General features: G+C 39.7%; 1 long non-coding RNA gene across 1 annotated transcript; it reads left to right on the top strand.

The window, feature by feature from the left end:
- Nucleotides 1-1,208: 1,208 nt before the first annotated feature.
- Nucleotides 1,209-4,323, top strand: LOC143852825 (uncharacterized). Its single transcript, XR_013236868.1, has 2 exons — nucleotides 1,209-3,768; nucleotides 3,864-4,323. It is a non-coding gene; the product is annotated as an uncharacterized LOC143852825 (long non-coding RNA).
- The last annotated feature ends 1,677 nt before the right edge of the window (nucleotides 4,324-6,000 follow it).

Raw genomic sequence — 6,000 nt, 5'->3', positions numbered from 1 at the left:
CTAACACAAAACCTTCTGATGAGGTTTGCAAGTAGATGGTAAACAAAATAACCAATGGTCAACATTGAACGATTAAAAGATTTGCTAGGGACCATCCTCGAAATGCCTTCTGCGATGGTCCCTAGCAAATCTCAAAGTCTTTTTACTATAATTTTCTAACCCGGGCGAATTTGAGGTTGAGCCCAACGAAGAAGGGCCACCAGATAGGACACCTTAGATCAGCCGTGTGTCAAGTAGGGCCCATCGAATTGGCTTGATTTTGATCAATTATGTGAATTGAGCCATCAATCCTTAGATCAGACGCGTGCCAAGTAGGGTCCATAGAATTGGCTTGATTTTGATCAATTATGGTCTCTAAGGCCCTTTTTTTTTTTCGGGGGCGGCAAATGTTAGTTCAAATTGATACATTTAGGCCCTGTTTGTTTTGGATTTTGAGAACTGATCCAAAACTGATTATAAGACTCAAAATTAAACGAACAAACCGTTAAGGTTTTGATTTTGAGAACTGATTGCGAGTCGAATTCGGGTTGAGCTTTTACAATAAAATGGGGTCGAGATTGGGTTGAATTCAATTATTTTTTAGGAAAAGCTCAACCCGACCCAAATTGCACCCATAGAGGGAGGGTGCCTACAAAAGTTTTTGTCAGCCACCAAAAACCAATTTGATTTGTGTAACTATCTCAGCCCCAACGGAAATGACCATCTCTTTTTGGCGGTTGTTGTACAACCTTTATTCATCTCGCAACACAAGCTTCCCACACCCAAGAAGCAAAAGATTCTGAGAGTCAAGCCGGAAAATACATGCATAGAAAGGGGTCTAGTAGCAAGGACGATGTTGTCAATTTGTTCTTTCCCTCGTTTCTCAGTACAACATAAATCCATCTTTTTTTCATTATCTATGTACAACGTAAGACCGACCTAGGATATTTCAATGAAAGGGATTGTGGCCTTGACTCAAAAAGGTAAATGATATTTTCCCCACCTTAAATGGATAAAATCCGCCCCTTTAAGGGTTTCTGTGAGAATGGTTCATTGCTTGAGGATAAATTCACCCCCTTTAGCGTTTTTTTTTTTTTTTTTTGGCCTTTAAAACTTAACGGATAACATTAAAGGGGAGGATTTTATCCGTAGGGGTTGGGGAGATATCACTTCCCTTTTTAGTATTGATTTTGAGCCTAGAAACTAGTGTTGATCAAAATTTCAATGCCTAAATGTTTAGGCTCTGTTTGTTTTAGATTAGATTTTTAGAATCCAGTTTGAAAAACTGATAATTAGATGTTATGGTCCTAAGTGGGGGGCCTACCTAGTAGGGGTGTCAACGGATCCACTTCGGGTCAGATCCACCTATGTCATAGTCACGATGCATTCAAATCCCTTTTCGGTTGGGTCGGAGTCGGATTGTTCTTCGGATCCTACCTTCCATGTCATGAATCATGATCACGTTCCATTTTAATTCGGACCGTCCATCGAAATGTCCTATTATGTCCCACTATGCTAAGTAAACAATTAATTTTTTTAAAAAGAGATTGAATGGCAGTCCACTATTAGTGTGTTTCTATGCATTTTCTTCAACTAAATTAAAAATTTATCTATGTTTAATCTATATGTATAATAATGCTTGTAAACAATAAAACTAATCAAAATTACATACACAAATATAATGTATAACTATTATCAAAGAAAATGATGCATAAAGAACAAAACCCCTCTCTCTTTTCCTTCGTTTTCTATGAAATGAAATGAGTGAAATCGCATTCCATGTGATTCATTAAGTCATAAGAGAGGTTTTGACCAGAATAACCTTCATAGAAAGGTTAGCATTAACAAAATTTGGAGGGTAATTTTGTAAACCATTTCGGATCGTGACTATCCAATGGGCATCTGTGGCTTGCCCATACACAATCCAAAATTTTTCGGATCCCAGATTTGATGATCAGAAATATGCCCATGGATCCTATTCATATGTTTAGATCCCGTTCATTAACATTCGGATTCAGACAATCCATTGGACTGTATGGATCCATTGATAGCCCTACTACCTAGGTATGAGACTAGTTGTGAGTGACCCAGCTAGGTATAGGATAGGTTTAAAGGGCCTCACGTATTATGTCAGCCCAGGGCCTGTTGACATATTGGTTAGATACCTAATATTTAGTATCAGAGCAGCCACCACATCATGCGTTCGAGCCTCCCAAGGGGAGTGACTTTTGAGAGGACTACCTGAAAATGGCTACATGGTAAAAAGCTACAACAAAGAAGGCCGCTGCAGAAGGGGCTACATGTGGAAATGGTCACTCGGAAGAAAGACGGCCGCCATAGAGTGGGCCGCCGTTAATGGCAAATGCACAAGCATGATAGAATGTAAAGATCATAAGTGGGGCCCCACCAAGGTATGGGACTAGGTGGGACCCAGCCTGGTATGAGGCAAGTTTAAAGGGCCTAGCCTAATGCGTTCCATAAGTCCTGACTCTTTTGACTTATTGGTTAGGTACCTAACATTAGACTCAAAATTAAATGCAATTTTGAGTCCAATTATCAGTTTTGGACTCAAAATAAATTATCAAAATCCAAAACCAACAGAGTCTTGGAAGATGAGAACTAGAGACTCAAAAGTGGATGGTGAAATAATATATAAAATTTAGAAATACAAAAATGAAAGTAGAGATTGGTCGTTGAACAACTTATATTTCACAGTAGACATGAGAGAACCAGATAGGGTTGGTGAGTAGTATAGTTTTTTGGGGTCACATGCCTTCCTCTATGTGAGACTAACATAAAAAATAACTAGAAATTGTTTGAATTAAACTTTTCAAGTTCAACACCTGGTTGGTTGGTTTTTTCAGCTCCTTTATGAAAATGATGATTAGAAAGCACATTTTTTTTTAATAAAAGATAATTAATTATCATTAACCCACAATTCCTTCTAGCTGTATCTCTGTCACAACTTTTTGCCATTGGGTCCCTATGCCAGTAAGCAAACCGTGTGGAATAGATCACACCCATAATTCAATACACCTCTCCCCCTTGTCCAAGAAGAGAAGAACTGTAAAGCATGAGAAGATGGGTATAATTCTTCACTACTTATCCAAACTAGAAGAAAAAGAAGATGAAGAAGAATGACAAGGAGGAATGTACATAGGATTTTGTTTCAAGAGAAAGAGAAGAGGGTAACATGGGTGGGCCCAAAACCACCACATGGCTTAGTGTTTGAATCCTCCCAACTTGATGGTCAAGTGGTTGACGTGGAGGGAACCATGCCTTGTTCCATATAGATAGGGAGTGGATAACAGAATCCAAGAGATGAGGTACAGACATAGATCTATCTCTCTCATTCACAGCCATGTATGTGAATGATGTCAGAGAGACAGAGTCTTATCTTTGGATTTGATATCTTGGCAAGCTTCTTGCCGGAAAAACCTCATCCAACCGGATAATATCAGTATATGATATTTGTGGGGACTTATCACAGCTTGGCCAACTGCACCCATGACCCCACCACCCTAACTCCCTCACCCTCAATTCCCTCCTATTAAATTCATAGCCACACAACTGAAGAAAAAAAGGGAAAGAGAGAAACAGGGAGAAGAAGAGAGAATTGTAGTAAAAAGTGTCAGACACTATCTCTATCTAGTGGTAGTAGATATGGAAGTGGCCATGGAACCAGAGGATGATGTCTTCTTTGCAGACCTCAGCAAGCAAATCTCACTTCTTATCATGGACGACGATGGCGGGGACTCTTCGAAGCGTTGCTCCTCGACTTCTCACCAGGTATATAAACCTCTCTTATCTTCTCATTTTTGAAGTTTTGGTTACTTAGTTTGATATAGTTTGGGATGAGAAATTGATTTTAGTCATTGTTACAGCAGGCTTTCTCCCACCCAATTGGGATGCCTTCGCCCTTCGTTTACGAGCAGACATGCATAAGAGAAAGCAAGGGGACAGGAGTTTTCATTCCTAAGTCGTCCGTGCCGAGAAGGAAAAGGCGGTCAGGGAGATTCGCTTCCTTCAACACCAACTCCTTTAGACAGCCTGATAAATCTAGAGTCGTCTCCCATGGAAGTAATAGTGGTAACTTGTGTTGTAATTATTGTAATCCAAAAGTTAAAGAGACATAATTAGGGGTGTGTAAATCATTCTACTTAGGCTAATCAAGTTGAATTTGCTTTGGTCGAGGTGGGTTTAAAATTTAAAGAGATGTATGAGTATTGGAATGGATGATGAGTAGCTTGTGATTGTATGAAAACAAAGGATAGAATGTGACATGGGTGTTTTCTGACCCTGACAATATATGTGATATGTAGATTAAATTCATCTTTAGGAGACTGACTGAATTGCCATGTCCCTGTGGTTTTCACTGTAGGATGTAGGACAAATTAACTCATTTTACTTGAGTATGAAGTTTAAGGGCATTTTTGGATGTTGCAAACATTAGTTCTTACTTTACGGGTAAAATTAATTTAAGGGGACTGATATTCCCCTCCCCCCGGGATAAAATCCCCCCTTTTATAGGCAAAGAAAATGTTAAAGGGGGTGAATTTATCCTCAAGCAGTGAACCATTCTCACAGAAACCGTTAGGGTGGGGGGTGGGGGGGGGGGGGGGGGGGGGGGGGGGGTGTAATTTTACCCGTTTAGGGAGGGGGGATATCATTTCCCAATCTTACTTGCAAATAGGATATTAAGGCCTCTTTGGAAGCTATAAACCATGGCATTCCTAAGACAATTAAAATTATTATTTGCAAATAAATGTTTAACGACAGAACCATTTGCATATGATTATATACAGGTAATGTTTAGAGATACCCAAAGGGACGCTAAGCCATTGTTTAATGTGATAACAAATTATGAAAGGAATGATATCTGGACTCCCATATTTTGGTAATGGCACTCCTCTATTTTACACTTTCTAATTAACTTTCGTGGGCTGTTAAAAATTCACAAGAAGCTATCAAAGGCCAATCAGAAAAGTGTTTAACCAAATAAGGAGAGTGAAATTATCAGAACATGCGAATACATGCGCATGTGGTCGAAAAAAAAGTGATATTTCTGCAGGGGGCCATCCATCACCTTCAGGTGAAAGTCAGAGAGTAGTTAGAGTCGGTAATGTTTCAAACTTTCAAAACTTGAACTCCTGCATGGACTTACCTAGTGGTTTAGACAAGTTGCCCAGACCAAGCTGTGATTCTCATGGGCTCCGGCCGAGTTTGTCAACTTTTATTGACACATTCGAGAATGAACTCAGTCAGGTGATCTACCTAGTGGGTTAGACGAGTTGCCTAGATCAAGTTGTGATTTTCATGGACTCAGGCGAGTTTGTCAAGCTTTATTGACTGGCTAAAGCCTGAACTTGGTCAGGTGATCCAAGTCAATGATTGACCAGACAAGTTTTTAAGCATCTGGGCATGTACTAAGGACCATACTGAAAGGATAGAACCCTTTAAAAGAGAGAAGATATTCTCACATGTCATTCTTCAAATAAAGGGAAAGGGAGGAAAAAATTGAGCCACTTGCTTCCCAATTCAACAGTAGGGAATGAATACCACCAGCTCATGACAGGGAAGTTAAAGAGCCAAGTGCTTTGCTGCTTTTCTATTTACAGGATTTTGCAAGAGAGTGGACCTAGCATTTGGTAAATGCACCCCTCGGATCTCTAATAGCCCAAGCATACTGATGAACCAGCTAACGGATATACAACAAACCTCAAATATCCTTTAGAGTACACTAAAACCCCATTGATTGATTTCTAAGAGTATCTCAAATACTATGGGACCGTTTGGATATGCGAATTTTAGAAACCTGGATTTCCTCAAAATTGTACATGGGAGACACGAGTAGAAAGAGACCAGACGTCGTTTTTTGATTTCTCGCCCTTCTTCCCAGCAACAAGAGAGCAGCAGATCACCCCATGTTTCCAGGTTTTAGAAATCTCAGGATGCGGGAGAGATTTCTAAAACCTAGTTTTCTTACTTAAAATCCAAGAAACCTTGCCAACGTAGCATGCA

Source organism: Tasmannia lanceolata, unplaced genomic scaffold (assembly GCF_043159265.1).
Source record: "Tasmannia lanceolata isolate RefF3 unplaced genomic scaffold, GAP_Taslan_0.1 ptg000019l, whole genome shotgun sequence".
In the NCBI taxonomy this organism is placed as follows: Eukaryota; Viridiplantae; Streptophyta; class Magnoliopsida; order Canellales; family Winteraceae; genus Tasmannia; species Tasmannia lanceolata.
Note: the sequence above shows the minus strand (reverse complement) of the source record. Positions and strands in the feature narration are given on the sequence as shown.